Source organism: Entelurus aequoreus, linkage group LG21 (genome assembly GCF_033978785.1).
Source record: "Entelurus aequoreus isolate RoL-2023_Sb linkage group LG21, RoL_Eaeq_v1.1, whole genome shotgun sequence".
Classification (NCBI taxonomy): Eukaryota; Metazoa; Chordata; class Actinopteri; order Syngnathiformes; family Syngnathidae; genus Entelurus; species Entelurus aequoreus.
In genome coordinates this window covers 6,473,709-6,486,819 of record NC_084751.1, presented here as the reverse complement: position 1 = coordinate 6,486,819, position 13,111 = coordinate 6,473,709, and the positions used below count along the sequence as shown (strand labels likewise).

Here is a 13,111-nt window from a genome sequence, read left to right as displayed (position 1 = left end):
CTCTCTACAGTATTTACAACCTTACTAGTGTTGACATCCACAGGAACCACATGGGTTAGTCTACTCTCTACAGTATTTACAACCTTACTAGTGTTGACATCCACAGGAACCACATGGGTTAGTCTACTCTATACAGTATTTACAACCTTACTAGTGTTGACATCCACAGGAACCACATGGGTTAGTCTACTCTCTACAGTATTTACAACCTTACTAGTGTTGACATCCACAGGAACCACATGGGTTAGTCTACTCTCTACAGTATTTACAACCTTACTAGTGTTGACATCCACAGGAACCACATGGGTTAGTCTACTCTCTACAGTATTTACAACCTTACTAGTGTTCACATCCACAGGAACCACATGGGTTAGTCTACTCTCTACAGTATTTACAACCTTACTAGTGTTGACATCCACAGGAACCACATGGGTTAGTCTACTCTCTACAGTATTTACAACCTTACTAGTGTTCACATCCACAGGAACCACATGGGTTAGTCTACTCTCTACAGTATTTACAACCTTACTAGTGTTGACATCCACAGGAACCACATGGGTTAGTCTACTCTCTACAGTATTTACAACCTTACTAGTGTTCACATCCACAGGAACCACATGGGTTAGTCTACTCTCTACAGTATTTACAACCTTACTAGTGTTGACATCCACAGGAACCACATGGGTTAGTCTACTCTATACAGTATTTACAACCTTACTAGTGTTGACATCCACAGGAACCACATGGGTTAGTCTACTCTCTACAGTATTTACAACCTTACTAGTGTTGACATCCACAGGAACCACATGGGTTAGTCTACTCTCTACAGTATTTACAACCTTACTAGTGCTGACATCCACAGGAACCACATGGGTTAGTCTACTCTCTACAGTATTTACAACCTTACTAGTGTTCACATCCACAAGAACCACATGGGTTAGTCTACTCTATACAGTATTTACAACCTTACTAGTGTTGACATCCACAGGAACCACATGGGTTAGTCTACTCTCTACAGTATTTACAACCTTACTAGTGTTGACATCCACAGGAACCACATGGGTTAGTCTACGCTATACAGTATTTACAACCTTACTAGTGTTGACATCCACAGGAACCACATGGGTTAGTCTACTCTATACAGTATTTACAACCTTACTAGTGTTGACATCCACAGGAACCACATGGGTTAGCCTACTCTATACAGTATTTACAACCTTACTAGTGTTCACATCCACAGGAACCACATGGGTTAGCCTACTCTATACAGTATTTACAACCTTACTAGTGTTGACATCCACAGGAACCACATGGGTTAGTCTACTCTCTACAGTATTTACAACCTTACTAGTGTTGACATCCACAGGAACCACATGGGTTAGTCTACTCTATACAGTATTTACAACCTTACTAGTGTTGACATCCACAGGAACCACATGGGTTAGTCTACTCTCTACAGTATTTACAACCTTACTAGTGTTGACATCCACAGGAACCACATGGGTTAGTCTACTCTCTACAGTATTTACAACCTTACTAGTGTTGACATCCACAGGAACCACATGGGTTAGTCTACTCTCTACAGTATTTACAACCTTACTAGTGTTCACATCCACAGGAACCACATGGGTTAGTCTACTCTCTACAGTATTTACAACCTTACTAGTGTTGACATCCACAGGAACCACATGGGTTAGTCTACTCTCTACAGTATTTACAACCTTACTAGTGTTCACATCCACAGGAACCACATGGGTTAGTCTACTCTCTACAGTATTTACAACCTTACTAGTGTTGACATCCACAGGAACCACATGGGTTAGTCTACTCTCTACAGTATTTACAACCTTACTAGTGTTCACATCCACAGGAACCACATGGGTTAGTCTACTCTCTACAGTATTTACAACCTTACTAGTGTTGACATCCACAGGAACCACATGGGTTAGTCTACTCTATACAGTATTTACAACCTTACTAGTGTTGACATCCACAGGAACCACATGGGTTAGTCTACTCTCTACAGTATTTACAACCTTACTAGTGTTGACATCCACAGGAACCACATGGGTTAGTCTACTCTCTACAGTATTTACAACCTTACTAGTGTTGACATCCACAGGAACCACATGGGTTAGTCTACTCTCTACAGTATTTACAACCTTACTAGTGTTCACATCCACAAGAACCACATGGGTTAGTCTACTCTATACAGTATTTACAACCTTACTAGTGTTGACATCCACAGGAACCACATGGGTTAGTCTACTCTCTACAGTATTTACAACCTTACTAGTGTTGACATCCACAGGAACCACATGGGTTAGTCTACGCTATACAGTATTTACAACCTTACTAGTGTTGACATCCACAGGAACCACATGGGTTAGTCTACTCTATACAGTATTTACAACCTTACTAGTGTTGACATCCACAGGAACCACATGGGTTAGCCTACTCTATACAGTATTTACAACCTTACTAGTGTTCACATCCACAGGAACCACATGGGTTAGCCTACTCTATACAGTATTTACAACCTTACTAGTGTTCACATCCACAGGAACCACATGGGTTAGTCTACTCTATACAGTATTTACAACCTTACTAGTGTTGACATCCACAGGAACCACATGGGTTAGTCTACTCTCTACAGTATTTACAACCTTACTAGTGTTGACATCCACAGGAACCACATGGGTTAGCCTACTCTATACAGTATTTACAACCTTACTAGTGTTCACATCCACAGGAACCACATGGGTTAGTCTACTCTATACAGTATTTACAACCTTACTAGTGTTGACATCCACAGGAACCACATGGGTTAGTCTACTCTATACAGTATTTACAACCTTACTAGTGTTCACATCCACAGGAACCACATGGGTTAGTCTACTCTCTACAGTATTTACAACCTTACTAGTGTTGACATCCACAGGAACCACATGGGTTAGTCTACTCTATACAGTATTTACAACCTTACTAGTGTTCACATCCACAGGAACCACATGGGTTAGTCTACTCTATACAGTATTTACAACCTTACTAGTGTTGACATCCACAGGAACCACATGGGTTAGTCTACTCTATACAGTATTTACAACCTTACTAGTGTTCACATCCACAGGAACCACATGGGTTAGTCTACTCTCTACAGTATTTACAACCTTACTAGTGTTGACATCCACAGGAACCACATGGGTTAGTCTACTCTATACAGTATTTACAACCTTACTAGTGTTGACATCCACAGGAACCACATGGGTTAGTCTACTCTATACAGTATTTACAATCTTACTAGTGTTGACATCCACAGGAACCACATGGGTTAGTCTACTCTCTACAGTATTTACAACCTTACTAGTGTTCACATCCACAAGAACCACATGGGTTAGTCTACTCTCTACAGTATTTACAACCTTACTAGTGTTGACATCCACAGGAACCACATGGGTTAGTCTACTCTCTACAGTATTTACAACCTTACTAGTGTTGACATCCACAGGAACCACATGGGTTAGTCTACGCTATACAGTATTTACAACCTTACTAGTGTTGACATCCACAGGAACCACATGGGTTAGTCTACTCTCTACAGTATTTACAACCTTACTAGTGTTGACATCCACAGGAACCACATGGGTTAGTCTACTCTCTACAGTATTTACAACCTTACTAGTGTTGACATCCACAGGAACCACATGGGTTAGTCTACGCTATACAGTATTTACAACCTTACTAGTGTTGACATCCACAGGAACCACATGGGTTAGTCTACTCTCTACAGTATTTACAACCTTACTAGTGTTCACATCCACAAGAACCACATGGGTTAGTCTACTCTCTACAGTATTTACAACCTTACTAGTGTTGACATCCACAGGAACCACATGGGTTAGTCTACTCTATACAGTATTTACAACCTTACTAGTGTTGACATCCACAGGAACCACATGGGTTAGTCTACTCTATACAGTATTTACAACCTTACTAGTGTTCACATCCACAGGAACCACATGGGTTAGTCTACTCTATACAGTATTTACAATCTTACTAGTGTTGACATCCACAGGAACCACATGGGTTAGTCTACTCTCTAAAGTATTTACAACCTTACTAGTGTTGACATCCACAGGAACCACATGGGTTAGTCTACTCTATACAGTATTTACAACCTTACTAGTGTTCACATCCACAGGAACCACATGGGTTAGTCTACTCTATACAGTATTTACAATCTTACTAGTGTTGACATCCACAGGAACCACATGGGTTAGTCTACTCTCTAAAGTATTTACAACCTTACTAGTGTTGACATCCACAGGAACCACATGGGTTAGTCTACTCTATACAGTATTTACAACCTTACTAGTGTTCACATCCACAGGAACCACATGGGTTAGTCTACTCTCTACAGTATTTACAACCTTACTAGTGTTGACATCCACAGGAACCACATGGGTTAGTCTACTCTCTACAGTATTTACAACCTTACTAGTGTTCACATCCACAGGAACCACATGGGTTAGTCTGCTCTCTACAGTATTTACAACCTTACTAGTGTTGACATCCACAGGAACCACATGGGTTAGTCTACTCTATACAGTATTTACAACCTTACTAGTGTTGACATCCACAGGAACCACATGGGTTAGTCTACTCTCTACAGTATTTACAACCTTACTAGTGTTGACATCCACAGGAACCACATGGGTTAGTCTACTCTCTACAGTATTTACAACCTTACTAGTGTTGACATCCACAGGAACCACATGGGTTAGTCTACTCTCTACAGTATTTACAACCTTACTAGTGTTCACATCCACAGGAACCACATGGGTTAGTCTACTCTCTACAGTATTTACAACCTTACTAGTGTTGACATCCACAGGAACCACATGGGTTAGTCTACTCTCTACAGTATTTACAACCTTACTAGTGTTCACATCCACAGGAACCACATGGGTTAGTCTACTCTCTACAGTATTTACAACCTTACTAGTGTTGACATCCACAGGAACCACATGGGTTAGTCTACTCTATACAGTATTTACAACCTTACTAGTGTTGACATCCACAGGAACCACATGGGTTAGTCTACTCTCTACAGTATTTACAACCTTACTAGTGTTGACATCCACAGGAACCACATAGGTTAGTCTACTCTATACAGTATTTACAACCTTACTAGTGTTCACATCCACAGGAACCACATGGGTTAGTCTACTCTCTAAAGTATTTACAACCTTACTAGTGTTGACATCCACAGGAACCACATGGGTTAGTCTACTCTCTAAAGTATTTACAACCTTACTAGTGTTGACATCCACAGGAACCACATAGGTTAGTCTACTCTATACAGTATTTACAACCTTACTAGTGTTCACATCCACAGGAACCACATGGGTTAGTCTACTCTATACAGTATTTACAACCTTACTAGTGTTGACATCCACAGGAACCACATGGGTTAGTCTACTCTCTAAAGTATTTACAACCTTACTAGTGTTCACATCCACAGGAACCACATGGGTTAGTCTACTCTATACAGTATTTACAATCTTACTAGTGTTGACATCCACAGGAACCACATGGGTTAGTCTACTCTCTACAGTATTTACAACCTTACTAGTGTTCACATCCACAAGAACCACATGGGTTAGTCTACTCTATACAGTATTTACAACCTTACTAGTGTTGACATCCACAGGAACCACATGGGTTAGTCTACTCTCTACAGTATTTACAACCTTACTAGTGTTGACATCCACAGGAACCACATGGGTTAGTCTACGCTATACAGTATTTACAACCTTACTAGTGTTGACATCCACAGGAACCACATGGGTTAGTCTACTCTATACAGTATTTACAACCTTACTAGTGTTGACATCCACAGGAACCACATGGGTTAGCCTACTCTATACAGTATTTACAACCTTACTAGTGTTCACATCCACAGGAACCACATGGGTTAGCCTACTCTATACAGTATTTACAACCTTACTAGTGTTCACATCCACAGGAACCACATGGGTTAGTCTACTCTATACAGTATTTACAACCTTACTAGTGTTGACATCCACAGGAACCACATGGGTTAGTCTACTCTCTACAGTATTTACAACCTTACTAGTGTTGACATCCACAGGAACCACATGGGTTAGCCTACTCTATACAGTATTTACAACCTTACTAGTGTTCACATCCACAGGAACCACATGGGTTAGTCTACTCTATACAGTATTTACAACCTTACTAGTGTTGACATCCACAGGAACCACATGGGTTAGTCTACTCTATACAGTATTTACAACCTTACTAGTGTTCACATCCACAGGAACCACATGGGTTAGTCTACTCTCTACAGTATTTACAACCTTACTAGTGTTGACATCCACAGGAACCACATGGGTTAGTCTACTCTATACAGTATTTACAACCTTACTAGTGTTGACATCCACAGGAACCACATGGGTTAGTCTACTCTATACAGTATTTACAATCTTACTAGTGTTGACATCCACAGGAACCACATGGGTTAGTCTACTCTCTACAGTATTTACAACCTTACTAGTGTTCACATCCACAAGAACCACATGGGTTAGTCTACTCTCTACAGTATTTACAACCTTACTAGTGTTGACATCCACAGGAACCACATGGGTTAGTCTACTCTATACAGTATTTACAACCTTACTAGTGTTGACATCCACAGGAACCACATGGGTTAGTCTACTCTATACAGTATTTACAACCTTACTAGTGTTGACATCCACAGGAACCACATGGGTTAGTCTACTCTCTACAGTATTTACAACCTTACTAGTGTTGACATCCACAGGAACCACATGGGTTAGTCTACGCTATACAGTATTTACAACCTTACTAGTGTTGACATCCACAGGAACCACATGGGTTAGTCTACTCTCTACAGTATTTACAACCTTACTAGTGTTGACATCCACAGGAACCACATGGGTTAGTCTACTCTCTACAGTATTTACAACCTTACTAGTGTTGACATCCACAGGAACCACATGGGTTAGTCTACGCTATACAGTATTTACAACCTTACTAGTGTTGACATCCACAGGAACCACATGGGTTAGTCTACTCTCTACAGTATTTACAACCTTACTAGTGTTCACATCCACAAGAACCACATGGGTTAGTCTACTCTCTACAGTATTTACAACCTTACTAGTGTTGACATCCACAGGAACCACATGGGTTAGTCTACTCTATACAGTATTTACAACCTTACTAGTGTTGACATCCACAGGAACCACATGGGTTAGTCTACTCTATACAGTATTTACAACCTTACTAGTGTTCACATCCACAGGAACCACATGGGTTAGTCTACTCTATACAGTATTTACAATCTTACTAGTGTTGACATCCACAGGAACCACATGGGTTAGTCTACTCTCTAAAGTATTTACAACCTTACTAGTGTTGACATCCACAGGAACCACATGGGTTAGTCTACTCTATACAGTATTTACAACCTTACTAGTGTTGACATCCACAGGAACCACATGGGTTAGTCTACTCTATACAGTATTTACAACCTTACTAGTGTTGACATCCACAGGAACCACATGGGTTAGTCTACTCTATACAGTATTTACAACTTTACTAGTGTTGACATCCACAGGAACCACATGGGTTAGTCTACTCTCTACAGTATTTACAATCTTACTAGTGTTGACATCCACAGGAACCACATGGGTTAGTCTACTCTCTAAAGTATTTACAACCTTACTAGTGTTGACATCCACAGGAACCACATGGGTTAGTCTACTCTCTACAGTATTTACAACCTTACTAGTGTTGACATCCACAGGAACCACATGGGTTAGTCTACTCTCTACAGTATTTACAACCTTACTAGTGTTGACATCCACAGGAACCACATGGGTTACTCTATACAGTATTTACAAGCTTACTAGTGTTCACATCCACAGGAACCACATGGGTTAGTCTACTCTATACAGTATTTACAACCTTACTAGTGTTGACATCCACAGGAACCACATGGGTTAGTCTACTCTATACAGTATTTACAACCTTACTAGTGTTGACATCCACAGGAACCACATGGGTTAGTCTACTCTCTACAGTATTTACAACCTTACTAGTGTTGACATCCACAGGAACCACATGGGTTACTCTATACAGTATTTACAACCTTACTAGTGTTCACATCCACAGGAACCACATGGGTTAGTCTACTCTATACAGTATTTACAACCTTACTAGTGTTGACATCCACAGGAACCACATGGGTTAGTCTACTCTATACAGTATTTACAACCTTACTAGTGTTCACATCCACAGGAACCACATGGGTTAGTCTACTCTCTACAGTATTTACAACCTTACTAGTGTTGACATCCACAGGAACCACATGGGTTAGTCTACTCTATACAGTATTTACAACCTTACTAGTGTTGACATCCACAGGAACCACATGGGTTAGTCTACTCTATACAGTATTTACAACCTTACTAGTGTTCACATCCACAGGAACCACATGGGTTAGTCTACTCTCTAAAGTATTTACAACCTTACTAGTGTTGACATCCACAGGAACCACATGGGTTAGTCTACTCCAGGGGTGTCAAACTAATTTTAGATCGGGGGCCACATGAAGACAAATCTACTCCCAAGTGGGCCGGACTGGTACAATCAAGGCATGATAACATAAAAATTAAAAAAAACTTCAGATTCTTTGTTTAAAAATAGAACAAGCACATTCTGAAATTGTACAAATCATAATGTTGTTGTTTTTTTTACAATTACCTGTTGCGGTTAATAGTATATATACTTTTTTGGTTGTTATTTATATTTTCTGAATAAATTATGTGATAAGTTCATCAGTCAACTCATTGGTGTAAATTTTCAATCTATCAAGATAAAAAAAATAATATATCGAAATCAAATTACAGGATGTTATTTATGTAGTTTGATCATTTTCCTCGACTGATGTACTCACATCATGTGGTTTACTTTTTACATATGTAGCATCATCTACAAAGATACAAAGAATTGCTATTGCGACATCTAATGGACACATTTAGAACAGCTGTTTCTTCCATTCAAAAATTTCAGGTTAATTTTTATACTTAGCAAACTCATCCTGCGGGCCGGATAAAACCTGTTCGCGGGCCTGATCCGGCCCTCGGGCCGTACGTTTGACATCCCTGGTCTACTCTATACAGTATTTACAACCTTACTAGTGTTGACATCCACAGGAACCACATGGGTTAGTCTACTCTATACAGTATTTACAACCTTACTAGTGTTGACATCCACAGGAACCACATGGGTTAGTCTACTCTCTACAGTATTTACAATCTTACTAGTGTTGACATCCACAGGAACCACATGGGTTAGTCTACTCTCTAAAGTATTTACAACCTTACTAGTGTTGACATCCACAGGAACCACATGGGTTAGTCTACTCTATACAGTATTTACAACCTTACTAGTGTTGACATCCACAGGAACCACATGGGTTAGTCTACTCTATACAGTATTTACAACCTTACTAGTGTTGACATCCACAGGAACCACATGGGTTAGTCTACTCTATACAGTATTTACAACCTTACTAGTGTTGACATCCACAGGAACCACATGGGTTAGTCTACTCTCTAAAGTATTTACAACCTTACTAGTGTTGACATCCACAGGAACCACATGGGTTAGTCTACTCTATACAGTATTTACAACCTTACTAGTGTTCACATCCACAGGAACCACATGGGTTAGTCTACTCTATACAGTATTTACAATCTTACTAGTGTTGACATCCACAGGAACCACATGGGTTAGTCTACTCTCTAAAGTATTTACAACCTTACTAGTGTTGACATCCACAGGAACCACATGGGTTAGTCTACTCTATACAGTATTTACAACCTTACTAGTGTTGACATCCACAGGAACCACATGGGTTAGTCTACTCTATACAGTATTTACAACCTTACTAGTGTTGACATCCACAGGAACCACATGGGTTAGTCTACTCTCTACAGTATTTACAATCTTACTAGTGTTGACATCCACAGGAACCACATGGGTTAGTCTACTCTCTAAAGTATTTACAACCTTACTAGTGTTGACATCCACAGGAACCACATGGGTTAGTCTACTCTATACAGTATTTACAACCTTACTAGTGTTGACATCCACAGGAACCACATGGGTTAGTCTACTCTATACAGTATTTACAACCTTACTAGTGTTGACATCCACAGGAACCACATGGGTTAGTCTACTCTATACAGTATTTACAACCTTACTAGTGTTGACATCCACAGGAACCACATGGGTTAGTCTACTCTATACAGTATTTACAACCTTACTAGTGTTGACATCCACAGGAACCACATGGGTTAGTCTACTCTCTACAGTATTTACAATCTTACTAGTGTTGACATCCACAGGAACCACATGGGTTAGTCTACTCTCTAAAGTATTTACAACCTTACTAGTGTTGACATCCACAGGAACCACATGGGTTAGTCTACTCTATACAGTATTTACAACCTTACTAGTGTTCACATCCACAGGAACCACATGGGTTAGTCTACTCTATACAGTATTTACAACCTTACTAGTGTTGACATCCACAGGAACCACATGGGTTAGTCTACTCTATACAGTATTTACAACCTTACTAGTGTTGACATCCACAGGAACCACATGGGTTAGTCTACTCTATACAGTATTTACAACCTTACTAGTGTTGACATCCACAGGAACCACATGGGTTAGTCTACTCTCTACAGTATTTACAATCTTACTAGTGTTGACATCCACAGGAACCACATGGGTTAGTCTACTCTCTAAAGTATTTACAACCTTACTAGTGTTGACATCCACAGGAACCACATGGGTTAGTCTACTCTATACAGTATTTACAATCTTACTAGTGTTCACATCCACAGGAACCACATGGGTTAGTCTACTCTATACAGTATTTACAACCTTACTAGTGTTGACATCCACAGGAACCACATGGGTTAGTCTACTCTATACAGTATTTACAACCTTACTAGTGTTGACATCCACAGGAACCACATGGGTTAGTCTACTCTCTACAGTATTTACAATCTTACTAGTGTTGACATCCACAGGAACCACATGGGTTAGTCTACTCTATACAGTATTTACAACCTTACTAGTGTTGACATCCACAGGAACCACATGGGTTAGTCTACTCTCTAAAGTATTTACAACCTTACTAGTGTTCACATCCACAGGAACCACATGGGTTAGTCTACTCTATACAGTATTTACAACCTTACTAGTGTTGACATCCACAGGAACCACATGGGTTAGTCTACTCTATACAGTATTTACAACCTTACTAGTGTTGACATCCACAGGAACCACATGGGTTAGTCTACTCTATACAGTATTTACAATCTTACTAGTGTTGACATCCACAGGAACCACATGGGTTAGTCTACTCTCTACAGTATTTACAACCTTACTAGTGTTGACATCCACAGGAACCACATGGGTTAGTCTACTCTCTACAGTATTTACAATCTTACTAGTGTTGACATCCACAGGAACCACATGGGTTAGTCTACTCTATACAGTATTTACAACCTTACTAGTGTTGACATCCACAGGAACCACATGGGTTAGTCTACTCTATACAGTATTTACAACCTTACTAGTGTTGACATCCACAGGAACCACATGGGTTAGTCTACTCTATACAGTATTTACAACCTTACTAGTGTTGACATCCACAGGAACCACATGGGTTAGTCTACTCTATACAGTATTTACAACCTTACTAGTGTTGACATCCACAGGAACCACATGGGTTAGTCTACTCTCTAAAGTATTTACAACCTTACTAGTGTTCACATCCACAGGAACCACATGGGTTAGTCTACTCTATACAGTATTTACAATCTTACTAGTGTTGACATCCACAGGAACCACATGGGTTAGTCTACTCTCTACAGTATTTACAACCTTACTAGTGTTCACATCACAGATGCTTCTTCTACTTGTTGACATTATCATTACGTGGACCCCGACTTAAACAAGTTGAACAACTTATTGGGGTGTTACCATTTAGTGGTCAATTGTACAGAATATGTACTTCACTGTGTAATCTACTAATAAAAGTCTCAATCAATCAAATTCCCACGACTTTGGCATTTTTGCTTTGATGGCTCTGACATGACACTTCCTGGCTTGCATTTTCCTTTTTGTTTCTGCTTTAGTGAATTCTGCCTTGGATTTTATAGCCAAAGTCTCTCTTTGACTTCATAAAGAGTACAAACAATCTTTATTCTATGAGCTAACTTCCTTTATCTGAATAGCCATTTGTGATTTATAGCATGAAATAACAAATATCTTGTTTGTCTTTCAACTATTCAAAGTCCAAAAATAAAGAGTAGAAGAAGATGTCAGCTAGTGTCTTCTTGTAAAACACCAAAGAAAATGAAATGTAGCAAACATGGCTGCCACAATCATGTAGCTTAGCTAACCGCTACATGGCTCTGAAAATAGCTAAGCTACGGCTACTTCTTTGAAAAGTAGCCAAGCTAGTGGAAATGTAGTTCAAGTACGTAGAAGCTAGTGGAAATGTAGTTCAAGTACATAGAAGCTAGTGGAAATGTAGTTCAAGTACGTAGAAGCTAGTGGAAATGTAGTTCAAGTACATAGAAGCTAGTGGAAATGTAGTTCAAGTACGTAGAAGCTAGTGGAAATGTAGTTCAAGTACATAGAAGCTAGTGGAAATGTAGTTCAAGTACATAGAAGCTAGTGGAAATGTAGTTCAAGTACGTAGAAGCTAGTGGAAATGTAGTTCAAGTACATACAAGCTAGTGGAAATGTAGTTCAAGTACATACAAGCTAGTGGAAATGTAGTTCAAGTACATACAAGCTAGTGGAAATGTAGTTCAAGTACGTAGAAGCTAGTGGAAATGTAGTTAAAGTACATAGAGACTAGTGGAAATGTAGTTCAAGTACGTATACGAAGCTAGTGGAAATGTTAGTTTCAAGTACATAGCAAGCTAGTGGAAATGTAGTTCAAGTACATACAGCTAGTGGAAATGTAGGT

At 39.6% G+C, this 13,111-nt stretch overlaps 1 protein-coding gene across 1 annotated transcript in view; it reads right to left on the bottom strand.

Annotated features, from left to right (window-relative positions):
* LOC133638230 (gamma-tubulin complex component 2-like) overlaps nt 1–13,111 on the bottom strand; it is a 30,795-nt gene that overhangs the window by 8,153 nt on the left and 9,531 nt on the right.